Source organism: Solea senegalensis, linkage group LG11, assembly GCF_019176455.1.
Source record: "Solea senegalensis isolate Sse05_10M linkage group LG11, IFAPA_SoseM_1, whole genome shotgun sequence".
Taxonomy (NCBI): domain Eukaryota; kingdom Metazoa; phylum Chordata; class Actinopteri; order Pleuronectiformes; family Soleidae; genus Solea; species Solea senegalensis.
In genome coordinates, this window is record NC_058031.1 from 23,860,338 (window position 1) to 23,874,779 (window position 14,442).

Here is a 14,442-nt window from a genome sequence, read left to right on the forward strand (position 1 = left end):
TACAACCTCATGTTTGTTGCCATGGTTACTGTTGTTGTTTCAGACCCTCTAAACAGTGCATTTGTGTGAAATCAGACAAACACAAAGGAGCTGCGTCTCCATCGACATGAACACATTTTTATCATCTTAAGAGCAAATAAATATTTCCACTTTTTATACTCCACCCCCCCGTTAATCTCTGCAATTTCAAAAACAAAAACAAAAAGTAATATATATTTATATACACAGCTAAAATGTCCATACATAGTTTTTAAAATAATGTCGTCTCTGTTGACACATATTTGACACTGTACTCGTACAATTTTACATGAAGACTGTTCCAGTCTGTCTTTGCTCTACATTATAAACAAGAAACACCTCCATGTCCATCATGTCCATCATGTCCATGTATAAATACACATGACACAGACAGGTCCTCACACGGGAACAGAAGATATTTTTAAACGTAATGAACCTAAATTTTTTTAATAATCCAATCAGATGTCATTCTAATGCGTTTAAAAATAAAATAAAAGCTCTTGAGTTCCCAGTGTAAACAAAGCGTCTCCTGTTCTTCTCCCACTTCTGTACATTCATGTTTGTAATACAGTTTCATTCAGTGCAGATACTGTAATAATAAATACATGCAAACTCATAGTGAGAGCAGACGCAGGCAGAGATCATTAACACAATCAAACTGAAAGAATTATTCAAAGGACCATAGGTGACTTTTTACATGTTCCCGTCTGTAGGTTTGCAAAATACTGTGAATTTTTAAAAAATGTGAAACTTTCCATGGGACTTAATGAGAAAGTAAACGGGGAAATTTGTAAAAATGTCCAGGTCGTGAAATTGAATATAGTCGTTATCTATAAATAATCAGATGTTGAATATTAATGATGTGACTTACTGCAGGGCTGCTGAGGCTACGCCCCCATGATAATACTATGAGGTAGATATTTGATCTATGCTGTTAAACTGTTTAACTAGTTTAACTATCACATCAACATGGACATAGCTGCTAAACCACATATGCTAAATATAACCTAGCTAGGCCATTTAATTTAAGAGGCTAGCTTAGCATGGTGCTAGCTACCTGGAATATGATGCTGTTTCTTTTGCCCCCTGCTGGAAGAATTTATACAACATCCGCTGTCAAATATTTTCAAGCTCACTATATATAATATATATGTATGTGTATGTATACAGTACATACACATACTGTATATATAAGCTATATGTGTGTGTATATATGAATATATATACAAATATATACGTATATACACATGTGTTTAAATGAATCTGCATCATGTTTTTTTTATTGTCTGATTATGTTTATATTTGTACACGACACTGTTTCTTTAAATCATCCCAAAATTTCCCATTAAGTGCACATGGAAAGTTTCTGGAAATGTACCAGGAATGTTCCGCCCCTGTCGCTATGATGACATCATTACTTCCACAAACCACACACACACACGGTTCTCAGCCCATGTTAATCCTCACACACAGTATTTTGCAGCAAAGGCTGTCATCGTCACAATCCTGCAGGTTTGTCTGAAGATGAAAAGGAAAGAGGAAGTGTTCTGATTCTGATAATCTCAAATCAATAAATATGTCTGATTTTCTTTTTTTCTGACCGTTTTTTTTTCCTGAGAAACTCATGAAAAACCTACAACTGAATTTAAATCTGCAGAAACAAATAAATGAACAGAAAAAAAGACCGCAGTGGCCAGTGTGTGACGCCAGAGTCATGTCAGGTGTAGACCACGCCCTCAAAATGTACATATTTGTTACTGAAGGTGTACGACCTGTTGCCAGTAGGTGGTGTATCATCGTTGTGACTGGGCCGGAAGTGTGCTGCAATATTCCTGCAAACATCATTTTTTGTCCATGGTTGCCGTGGTAATCCACATACAGATGAAAGGAAGGTGAGGGGGCAGAGTCTGTTTGGGTGGAAGCCTGATGTGTGTTTGTGTGGTCATGGGAAGGCAACATTTTTTTTAACTGTAATTCCTGCTAAATGTATCGGATCGACCTAAAACTCGGTAAGATCGCGATGTGCGCAGCTCCTGGTGTTGACAACGAGTTTGGTGAGTTTTCGTGCGTGATGAGGTCCTCAAATGCACGGGCAAAAAAGAAAATGTGATTACGAACTGTAGAGGGCAGCGTTGCTCCTCTTTGTGTACAGCCTTGGAAAACTTACTGGAAGAAGAAGAAGGTGACGATGGAAAGCGTGTGAGTTTCACTGCGACCAAATCACAAACTACAACAATATTTAAAGTGGAATGAATCGAAAACTAATGTCTCTACAGGTCCTAACGTCCGTCCTTTAGTGGGACATTTAAAAAATAAATAGACTAACAAACGTTGTTATGGAGCTTCAGTGAAAATTTTCTTGATTTTGGTTGCAAAATTTTGAGCGAGGTAGTTTTGACTCAAGATATTTATCTTATTTCACGTGTTTTACTGTGGGGTCACGTGACAGAGACCTGACAGCTCAACATGGTTGAATGGTTCCCATTGAAGATGATGATTTTAGATCAGGTTCAGACGTATGTGTGTGTGTGTGTGAGTGAAAGTAATCAGTCTGTATTATTATTATTGTTGTGATTACTAAAACGGGAAATTCTTGATTTGTGTCGTAGAAAAAAAAAGTAAGTTCCTTTATAAAAAATCAGGTCACACTCATTAAAGCACATGACAAAATAAAAAAAAAAATGCTAAAAATACAAAACAGCCCAGGAGTACGTTATGTTAGTAGAAGCTCGTCACACAACAATATTGATAATAATATCAGTGTCACGCTCTGAAACAAAGAGGTTCTTCAGACTGGAAACAGCAGCGGATCCAGGACGCTTCCCTGAGGAACTACGTCACCTGATCCACTAAAGCTATTTCCACTAAACCCAAACATAAATGTGAATTTTACAAAACATAGTTTTATTCTTTTCCAATGACGGAACCCGAAAATATTGAAAAAAGCCTGAAGAACCTCAATGATTTATTTTTTAGAGCGGACACTTTTCCACCGTTTCCACCGCGTGGAACGGTTCGGTTTGGGTCAGTATTTTTTTTTTACAACCGCTACGTTCTCTGGCGCCGGAGTAAAATAGCACAGTTATCAAGCTCCGCCCACAACAGTCAGCTGTTGGATGTAAATATCCCATGAAAAAAAGATTCCATTGTCGTCTGTTGTGTCACGTTCCACGTTGTTTCTGAGTGGAAACTCGAGCCCGACGCAGGACTTTACCAAACCAGACCAAACCGAACCTTGATGGAAAAACACGGCGTTTGTTAAGTCAAGCAAATTGTGAACCTGTTACAGATCGACGCTGTTGGCCCATTGAAAACGGAACACACTGTACAGTTAATATCTACAGTTTCAGTTCACTCAGAGCATCATTCAAAGAGTTCTGGACCTTTGTACCAGTCGTCCTGGGCCTCCTGACGTCAGCTGATGTGGACTGAACAGGGAAAAAGAAAAAAAACATAGAGAGAAAATACATTTTTAAATCAGGCTTTAAATAAATAAAAATAAGAGCCAAAATTAAACGGAAACAATGGTTTCTCTTTGTTCTGTGTGACGATGAAATGACTCCGCCCTTCAGGAGGGCAGAGTCAGGTCCAGGTTCAGGTTCAGGTTCTGTTGTCGGAGGACGACGGAGATGACAAACTCAGTCCTTCATCGCGACAATCAAGGAAATGGCTTCATATTTGTTATTGTTTAAAAATACAATCAATCAATCAATCGACACGTTATTGATCCTGATGCTGAATTGTCGTTAGATTCCAAAGTTTTCACCTCGTTCTTTCACATCACAACACGTCGTTCATCGTAAAACCGCGACAGATTTAAAACGCGCAAGGGAACTTAACTTATTCTACAGGCAGCACATTTTAATTCACAACAACTCAATTTTAGATCCAGGATATTGTTCTTTTTCATGACGATATCATGACAGTCACGCTAGGCTGGTGTGGGTGAGGGGGGCGGAGCCAATTCCCGCTGACACAGGGTGAAAGGCGGGGCCATCGCAGGGACAAACACAGAGACAAATAACCGTCGACTCTCTAGAGAGTCCAGTTCACCTCTGCATATTTTTGGACATATGGGAAGGAACCCTCCTGCTGCGAGGCAACAGTGCTTGCCACGTGCATCACCGCATTGACCCCATTTAGTCTCTTCAGTAGAGATAATAACATCATCATTTTAAAAACCTGTACGGGGCGCTAACACGAAATATATGTGATAATACATTTTATGGCAATAACCTCGAGCATCCTTACTGAAAACGACAGTGTTCGTGTTCTGCATTGTTGTTTTTGTCAGGATTCTGATTGGCTCGTCTGCCTCTATGCTTCCCGTTACACTGCCACCTGTAGGTTTGGCCTGGTCATGGTCGTGCTTGAAGGTTTCTGTAGTGTACGATGTTATTATAAGATATATTATACAGGGAAAAATATGATTTTTTTCTATAAATACGTGGCTGTGTGGTCTTCTCACGTTGTATCTTCTAATCTCCAGAGGTTATTATTTGTTCAATAAAGTTGTTTTTCCTGATGATAATTCAACTTTAACTTCAGATCATTATTGGGAATTATTATTATTATCTCATAATTCCGCGTTAGCTGACGTTGTTTCCGGTCTTAACTCCTTCATTTACCCTGACGTTTCACTCACGTTTGGCTCTTTGGCTTCGTCAGATGCCGACGAACCAGCGAGACAAATACTCTGTTTCCCAGAATGCACCCTGTTTCAGTACCTTTCAGCATAATCTCCCTCATTGACACAAACACACACACCTATGAAGCGTGAAATAAACGTTTACGTTGTCACAAATTCAAGCTTCAGTTTCCAATAGAACCAGGAGAGGCGATCGTAAAGGGACATTTAATACATCTGCCTTCACAGGAGTAAATTATTGAGCAGATGATGTCACCACTTTAAAGTCCCAATCTGAAACGACAGCATAGCGCCTCCTCCTGCTCAAACCCTGTAATCGCAAACATTAAAAATAAGACATTTTGTAGTTATTTTTTTGTTACGATGGCTTATTTTGAAGTTTTAAAAAAGTTTAGAGTCCGTGTAGAAAGTAAAGTCTTTTCAGTGAGATCCACTAAAGCACTTCATTTTTTTTTTTGGAGGGGGAGGGGCAAATCAACGCTGGATTGGGGCTTTAAATGACGAGAAACTCCCTCCCACTGCATATTTGAACCACACACTCACCGACACTCAGTAGATATTGCACAGGTCACGCAAAACCTGTCTAAGACACAGACACTGCACCAAATCAAAACAAAGCACTCAGCGTCATCTCACGGCTTCTTTAAAGGGACAGTTCAGGTCATTTGAAGTGTGGTCACAGACTCGCGTCACACTCATTTTATTCTCTTAAAATGAAAGTCTTAGCTGATAAAATCTACATCGGGTTAAGTCTAGGTCACACGTTCACGTCTTTGTCTCACTGTTAGACAGACTTTTCCAACAGGAAACTGAAGTTTGTAAACCACTCACTCTCCCACACCAAAATCAGTGATTTTAACATCACAGCACACAAGAGTTGTTGATCCACTGCTGCCTCCATCACTAAGTTCAAATGTCTTATTTTGTAAAATTCGGCATTAAAAATCCTTTGTTCAGATTAACCTCAGTGACACAAAGTGACCACAAGAGGCAGCAGTAGACCAGCAGCTCATGTGTCCCCGCGAGCAAAAATCACTGATTTTCTCTATGGGCTTTGGTGTGGCAGAGTGAGTGGTTTACAAACTTCAGTTTCCTGTTGGAAAAGTCTGTCTCACAGTGAGATAAAGACATGAACATGTTCTTAAGACATTGTAGACTTAAACGGACGTATGTCAGTGTTTGCTGACCCATTGTTTAACCACACTTGAAAATACCTGAACTATCCCTTTAATATCAACATCCAAAACAATGGTACGAGTGCTTTTTGTGCGAAAAACAAAGTGGTGCACTCGTGAGTTTTTTTTATCGTTTGTTTGTTAGTTTTTGGACAGTTTCCGTGAAAGGACTCACGGACGTTCCTTCAGCTAACAGAGTTAGCGCCAAGCGCTAACTGTTGTGTTGAATTCTCAGGCACTGTTCCCTCCTTCTCGACTCCTTCTCGTCTCTTTCTCGTCTCTTTCTCGTCTCCTTCTCGTCTCCTTCTTGTCTTCGTCTGGTCCCCGAACCGTTTGTTCACGTCCGTGACTCACGTGTTCTTTCTCATCACAACACTCCGTCAAACTCGTCCCAGGACAAGGAGACGAGGACGTTTCCTTCACACAAGTGAATGAAAACGCCACGTTTCACGATGTTTCTCCGACAAACATGGCAAGTTTTTACCTGCGGGGGAAGTGGATGTGGAAATAACACAGGCTGAGTAACTTCCTCTTTCCCTCTCTCAGAGCTCTCCTTCGAACCAGGCGGCCATTTTGGTACACTTGCATTTGCCCTCCTCCTCCAATCCCTCTCCCTCTCTTCTTCACTACCGCCCCCCGGTGGCTCGCAGCAGGGTGGCAGACCACCGCTCTTTGCCTTCTTACACGACCGTGCTGATCCGGCTGACGGGCTTCGATTTGGGCCCGCCCCCTTGGCCTCCCCCCACTCCCGGATGCGGGGAGAGTGGAGCGGTAGAGGGGGGAGGCAAGGGTGAGTGCGGAGGGGGAGGCGGGATGGAGGATAGGGGCGGATACTGAGGGGCGTAAGGCTGTGGGGGCGTCTGCGAGACGAGACGTGCCGACGGTGTTTGTGGCGGCGGGGCGGCGAAGATGAAGTGCGTGGAGGGTGAGGCAGAGGGGGAGGGGCTGAGGGGGGAGTGTGTGTGCACGACGTGGTTGTGAGAGTGTGTGTGAGCGTGGGGGTGAGGCTGAGAGTGCGAGATGGTTAGCGGAAGCTTGGCTCCGCCCCCTGGCCGCGCCGCCACCGTGGGGTGTGAGTGGTAGAGTCCGTGTGTAGTAGGGGTGAGGGGAGAGTGTGGGGACAGTGGAGGGGGCGAGGTGAAGCCCAGGCCCGTGGTGTAGCGTGGGTGAGGGGCGGGGCCATGCTGAATCCTCTGAGAGGGAGCGCAGCCGGGCGGCCCCTGCCGCTGCGGGGCGGAGAACCTGTGCGAGAGGGCGTGGTGGTGCGGAACGCTCTGCATGTGGTAACGGTGATGATGGTGGTACGGTGGCGGTGGCGGCGTCTGCTGCTGCTGCTGGTGCCCAGAAACACTGACTCCGCCTCCTCCACTGTTGCCGTGACAATACTGGGCGTGAAGTGCCTGGAGTTTGGACGGAGCCCCGCCCGTACCTCCGCCCCCTCCAACTCCTCCCGAGTCCGACTGACCGAGGTTGGCGGATGGGGAGGGGCATGGGGAAGGGGAGGAGGGGTGGGGGATGGGAGGTGCGGGGGCGGGGTAGTGGGGGGGTGATGATATCATCAGGGGACTCGGAGGACCCTGAGGAGTTGGTGATGTCATCATCAGGGGACCAGGAACCTTCCCTCTGCGACTGCCGAAGAAATTCCCCGGCCGGACGCCGCCAGCTGGGCCGCCCGCCATCCCGCCTGCGCCCCCAGCCCCTCCCCCGCTCACGAGAGGGGAGCTGTTGACCCCCACCACCTGGTTGTGACAGAGCCCCGGCCCACCCCCCACCCCTGTACCGGGGCTCTGAGTAGGGCGGTGTGGCCGGTAAGCTGCTGGAGATGAAGGCACCATCATGGGGCTGTAGGAGAGACCTCCAGCAGGCAGGGGGCGCTGCTGGTGTGGTTGTGGGCTGCCAATGATGGAACCCTGAGGAATAGAAGAGGAGTTTGATGAAAGAAAGAAAAATGTAAGAGAATGAAACACATGAGCTGCTGTTCTTCTGCTGAGTGTGGTCACTCTGACTGTGACTGACGTCAATCTGAACAAAGGATTTCAAACAGAATTTGAACTCAGTGATGGAGGCAGCAGTGGATCAACAACCCCTGTGCTGTGATGTTAAAAAGCGGTTTACAGAGCAACACTAAGCTCACTTTCCTGCGTCTCAGCAGCAGGTGGCGCTCACAGCGCAGTCAGCACTCAGTCGCTCAGTGTAACCTGATCAAAGTTTAAAATGTCACAATTCAACAGACTGACCAAACAAACACATGCAGCAGGGGGCGCCACATGGTGTCAGGGAGGGCTCAACTCCGCCCACCCCCACACTTACTTCAATGGTACTGTCCAGTGATCCCACGCTGTTCCGACGACCTCGCTTCCCTGTGACACAATCACAACAAACATGAGTTCAACATGAAACTGTTACAACATCATTCAACAACAAACATAACATTTTTAATACGCCATAATATTATTGTTAAATAAATATCAAACATACTCATTGTATAGTAAGTATTTGTGACTAAAAGGAATGATGAATATGAGGCTGTTAACCACTTCACAAAGTAAAATCTGTCAGTTTGAGTCTATGATATCTACAGAACACGTCTTTATCTCACTCACTGGACGTTGGTGTGGGAGAGTTCAGTCTAACAGTGACATAAAGACGTGATATCAATATAAGATCATACATGAAAATCAATTTTCACTGAGTGAAATCATAAAAAAAGGCTGAACTCTCCCTTTAACAGCAAAAAAAATCTTTTTTTCACTTGAATTTTCTGAAAATGACCAACTGATTTTGGGCAGTAGTTGCAATTCCTGTTAACGTCCTGCAGGTGGAGATGGAACACAGAGAATCACAGCATGACACTGGAATTGTGATTCCAGTGTCAGTGATCCTAGTTCTGTCTGTTTCACCTGCTGAGCATGTCTGTTGTGATTTAACACCTGTGACCTCTGACCTCACCGCTCACCTGTCTCTGACAGGTCCCTCAGGGAGGAGCTGAGCGCCGTGCGCTTCAGTCCGTCCACTGAAGCGTACGTGTCGTCGAGGCTCGGCCGACCCAGGGTGCCGTTCAGCACCTCACTCTTTGCAGGCCCGCCACCCATAATGGCCCCGCCCACCGTGATGCCGCCGCCTCCCGGTCCTCCCCCCGCCAACACGCCAGGACGCATGACACCCTTCTGCTTCTCAAGCTCCGCTGGAGGGAGAGACGCAGCGATGGAGAGGATTATAATTGAGCTTCAGCTGAATGTCTTTTATTAAAAAGCTGTTTTTATTGTTCACACTCACACTCCACCCTGTACTTCTCCATCTCCTGGACTTCTGCGATGCTCTCTCGGAGGTCGGAGGTGAAGCGTGCTCGGTCCTGTTGACTTGGAGCCGTGAAGACGATCAGCACCTTCCTCTCTCCACCGGGATTCGCAGATGTCAGTCTGATGCCGTGAGGGTAGTCTGAAAAAAAGTGAGTGGTCATGAGTCTCGGTCCTCAAGAGTAGCCAATGTAAACATACACACACACACACACTCCATGAGGACTACTGGTCCTGACCAGGTCAGTGTTTATGACATGAAAGGTCCTCAAGAGGTAACAAATACAAACCAACACACACACAAAAACACACAATGTATCACACTATGTCCTTATTTTCAGATTTAACTTATTGACACTATAAATGTATCAATAACTCTTTTAAGAAGGAACTGTAGGCAAAAGTCATATAGGGAGAGCACCTGCCATCTAGTGACTCTTTCTGGTAACTGCAGAGATGATGAGATACAATTTCCTTGAAGAGTAAAGATCCTAAAAGTCTGACCATAAGATGTCACAAATTATACGCGATAAAATCTGTGTAAGTCTACGATATCTACATCACATGTTCTCGTCTTTATGTCACTGTGAGACAGACTTTTGCAACAGGAAACTGAAGTTTGTAAACCACTTATTCTCCCACACCAAACCTCATAGAGAAAATCTGTGATTTTAACATCACAGCACACAGGAGCTGCTGATGAGTGCTTTACAAACTTCAGTTTCCTGTTGGAAAAGTCTGTCTCACAGTGAGATAAAGTGGGGCAATATGTTGTTATTTTGCAGAGGAACAAACAGAGCATAAACAGGATTGAAGTGACCAAGTATGGAGGAGCAGCTGTGAGGTGCATTCAAGGAACACCGTAACTTGCATCAACAAATCACTGCACTAGTAATTAAGTCGCCATCAGCTCATTAAAAAAATTGTGGAAATACATGAAATTTGTCGCACTAATAAATGACTGCCCAATGGTAACTGACAAATTGCATTATTTTCAATATCATGAATATTGTTATTGCACGTTATCCTGGAAAAATGTGATGTAATTTTAAGCCTGGATCGCCCACCTTTAATATTCACAAAGATACATATAGGTGCATCCACCCACACACACACACACACACACACACAGTGACTGTGCTGATGAATCATATGGGACAATCTGTCCTGGTCACAGTCATCATCACAGTCTGCCAAGTCGTGTTCAGCTGCACCTGCAGAAGCAGAATTGTCAGCAACAACAACAACAACAACTGAACAACACAACACAACAGAACAGCGTCACTTCAGCTCATGTTCACACATGACTTTAAACTTCTTTATTTTATTAGTTTGACGTCAAACAACATCTTAGCTCTGTCATGATAAGCAGTAATGTAATGGAACAAAGTACAATTACTTTGTTACTGTACTTCAGTGCAACACTCGCATATCTGTGCTTTACTTCTTGTTATTTATATTTACTTTCACTCCACAACATTTCCTCTAAATCTCCTTGTTATTACCAAATAAAATCAGAGAAAGAAGAGTTGGTATTATGGTCTGTATTTTATAGAGCTTTTCTAGTCTGGATGAGCTGCTTTACACTACACTTTTCACCCATTCAAACATCTTTCACTCACATTCACACATTCACATACGTTAATATGGGCTTAAGTGTCTTTGCTCAGGGACTCATACTCGAGCAGAGCCAGGAATTGAACCAATAACTTTCCAGTTGAAAGACAACTCACTCACTCACTCACACAGCATGTGTGTGTGTGTGTCTGCTGCCTGTGGTGTAAAAATAGATAGATGAGCGGGAGAAGAGAAATAAAAAAAATAAACTAATAGATGAGACAGATGGAGAGAGCAGATGGACGAGAGGAGATAAATGAAGAGAGAGAGAGAGTACTTACAGGTGTTCTGGAAGGTGTGGACCTGCATGTCCACCAGGGGGAAGGATTGTCTGAAACTGTATGTTACTGAAGACTTCTTCTTCTGGAAGATCTTTGTCACCTGAGGAAGAGGAGGAGGAGGAGACAAAAGAGGAGAGGAAGCTTGATGACGTCCATGTTTTTGCCTTTCTTTCTTTACATTTAAAGGTGTGAAAACCTAGGGTGGTTATTTTTAAATCTCTGCTCTATTTTCTTGTCAAGTCCATTTTTATTTATATCATCATCTCAGTTTGAGCTCCACGTCGTTTTCCATGACGTCAACTACTCCCAATGTTCTTCACTTAAATGAATATGGATTCATGCTGTTGTTTTGACCTTAATATGACCTTGATGTGGAAAATGAAGTTTGTAAACTCACTCTCATCACAGGACACAGGAGTTGTTGATCCACTGCTGCCTCCATCACTAAGTGCAAATGTCTTATTTTCACTTCAGTGTTTGAAATCCTTGTTTCAGATTGACCTCAGTGACATAAAGTGACCACAAGAGGCAGCAGAGGACCAGCAGCTCCTGTGTCCCTGTGAGCTTAAATCACCGATTTTCTCTATGAGGTTTGATGTGGGAGAGTGAGTGGTTTACAAACTTCAGTTTCCTGTTGGTCTGTCTGTATCGACTTAAAATGAGTTTGTGAACACAGACTCTTTGTTGTGAGCGTGTGTTGCTTTTTTACCATCAGCAGGTCGTTGAACAGAAACACCTCCCTCTGGTGGACGCTGCTCCTCTGAGCTCGGTTTGGATCTGGAACCTCGAACAACTGACAGCAGCAGACGAGTCTGCGATGAGGCAGCGAGAGCACCTACACACACACACACACACAGTAACATGTTTGTTTTACAAACAGCTACAGTTACTCATAGAAGTGCTGTCTTTTTAAAAATGTAATATAAATTAATTACTGGCTTCTTGCCGACCACCATCCTCTCCACCGCCTGAACCTGAGACACGTGGTCATCGTTGGTCCTCAGCTCCCACTTCTGGATTCTTCCGTAAATGGACACCAGCAGGTCTCTGGGAATGTCCTGACCGTTATCAACACCTGAAGAAAGATTGACTGACTGGTTAACTGGTTGGTTGGTTGGTTGGTTAATTGGTTGGTTGATAGATGGATAGATAGATAGATAGATAGATAGATAGATAGATAGATCGATAGATAGATAGATAGATAGATCTAATAATAATGGACCACTGACCTCGCAGGTTCTTGATGAAGTCCTCGAGCTTCATTTTCCTCTCCGGCTTCACGTTGGGGCTGTACATGTCCGTGTTGAGGAGGATGATGGCAAAGGCCAAGATGAAGATGGTGTCTGGATTCTGGAACTGCCGGATCAGCACCGGGTTACAAACACAGTACCTCTGACTACAGACAGAGAGAGAGAAGAAAGAGTGAATGAAGAAAAGATCACGGACTGGACTGACAGGTCTGAATCTCCACCGGTCACCTGAAAGCCTCCACCAGCCGTTCTACCCGCTGAGCTTCACCCTGAACTTTGATCTGAGCCTGGAACTTCCTCAGCGCGTCGTCAAGATCCATCCCAGAGAAATCCATCTCATCCAGGACGCAGCTACGGACGAGAGAGAGAGAGAGAGAGAGAGAGAGAGAGAGAGAGAGAGAGAGAGAGAGGAAATCAATTACAACTGCTCCAATTTAAGCTCCTGTCAGTTTACAGCTGCTTCATCTTCTCTCCTCCTGAGAACATAACTCAGACTGAGGTCATGTGACGGCCTTGTACTCACTCTAGCACGTCCTTGTTGAACTGCTGCCGACTGCCCAGGAACTCCCCGATCATCTGCCTGCTCAGTCCTTTCCTCTCCAGGATGAACCTGGCAATACCGACTGGTGTGTCCGACACAAAACCTCTCTCGATCCGGAGTACTGGATCCTTCTCGGCTTCCCTGGGCCAAAACAAGAATTCCCACTTGATTTTCAATAAATTCGTGTTGTTCATGCAGATTTGGGGATTAGGCAAATTGGACATTCTAAATTGACCGTAGGTGTGAGAGTGGATGGTTGTTTGTCTCTATATGTGTCCCTGTGATGTACCGGTGATCTGTCCAGGGTGTACCCCGCCTACAGCCAGCTGAGATTGGCACAGCGTCCCCACAACCCTCATGTGGATAAAGGATAAAGTGGTAGAAGAGGAATGGATAAATGGGCCTTTAGTCATATGAGAGTTATTGGCGTGTCTACCAATATCCGATAATACATTTTAAAACAAATATTGACCAATACTGACATACTGCTCTGCTTTTGGGGCTTTATTGCCTTTATTGGATAGGACAACATAGCTTGAGGGAGAGGAGGGGAGACATACCCTCCCAGATCACTGCAGAAGGCCTTGACCCATGGACAAGCTCTTCTAACTGACTTACTTGTTGAAGAGGTTGAGTCCGATGCGGTACTGCCGCCGCTGCACCACGTCGTTGTTGAAGGCGGGCGAGTCCCAGCTGTGCCGGCTCTCTCTCTGATAGGTCTGCTTCCCCAGCGTGGCTCCTCCCATTGGCTCACGCAGGCTGTCGCGCGACGACGAGCCAGAGCTGCAGTTGTTGACAGTGGTGTCGTCGTTGGAGTTGGTGGTGGTGGAGTTGACGCTCTCATTGTCTCCGTCTGAGCAGAGCAGGTGGTGGTGGTGGTGGTGGAGGTGCTGGTGGTGGGTGAGGGTGCTGCTGCTGCTGCTGAAGGGCCTCCATGTTGTGCAGAGCCAGAGACGAGGAGGACGACAGCGGCGAGGGCGTGAGTGAAGGTGGCAGGGGTGAGAGAGGTGTGAGCGGTGGCACGGGTGAGGGCAGAGGAGAAGAGGGGGGTTCTGGGTAAGAGTGTGGCAGGTGGTGGTGTTGGTGGTGCAGGTGGTGGTAGTGGTGCTGGGCGAAGTGGTGTGCGTGCTGGATGTACGGAACGCCGGGGTGTCCGTGGTGCATGTGCATGATGTGTGGCTGGCTGTACTGTGGGTGATGGTGGAGGATGGTGGGGAGGTGGGGGATGGGTGAGGGGTGAGTGTGTGGGTGAGGGTGTTGGTGTTGGAGTGGGTGTGAGGGCAGGGTCCGGGCGGAGGGGATTGGCAGGGGGACGTTGGCGGGGCTGCGTGTTTGTCCCTGCGCTGTGGCGACCGAACGGCCGTTTGGTTTGTGTTTGATGGTTCCTTGAGGTGAGTCGGCCTCGCTGCTCCCTCCCTCACCTCCTCCTCTTTCATCGTCTTCACTCTCACCCTCACCTTCTCCCGTCATGTCCTCTCTCTCTCCTCCATGCTCGACTCCTGACGGCTCCTGCTCATAAACCAGGCGTCCGATAGAGCCTCGCTCTGACCTGCACATGTAAACAATAACGTTAACAGTTCATATTTAACTTTGTGTAAACGTCTGTTTCTACTGAG

General features: G+C 45.4%; 1 pseudogene; it reads right to left on the reverse strand.

Moving 5' to 3' along the window:
* Positions 1-5,778: 5,778 nt before the first annotated feature.
* The window catches only part of LOC122777029, a 47,138-nt pseudogene continuing 38,474 nt past the window's right edge, over positions 5,779-14,442 (reverse strand).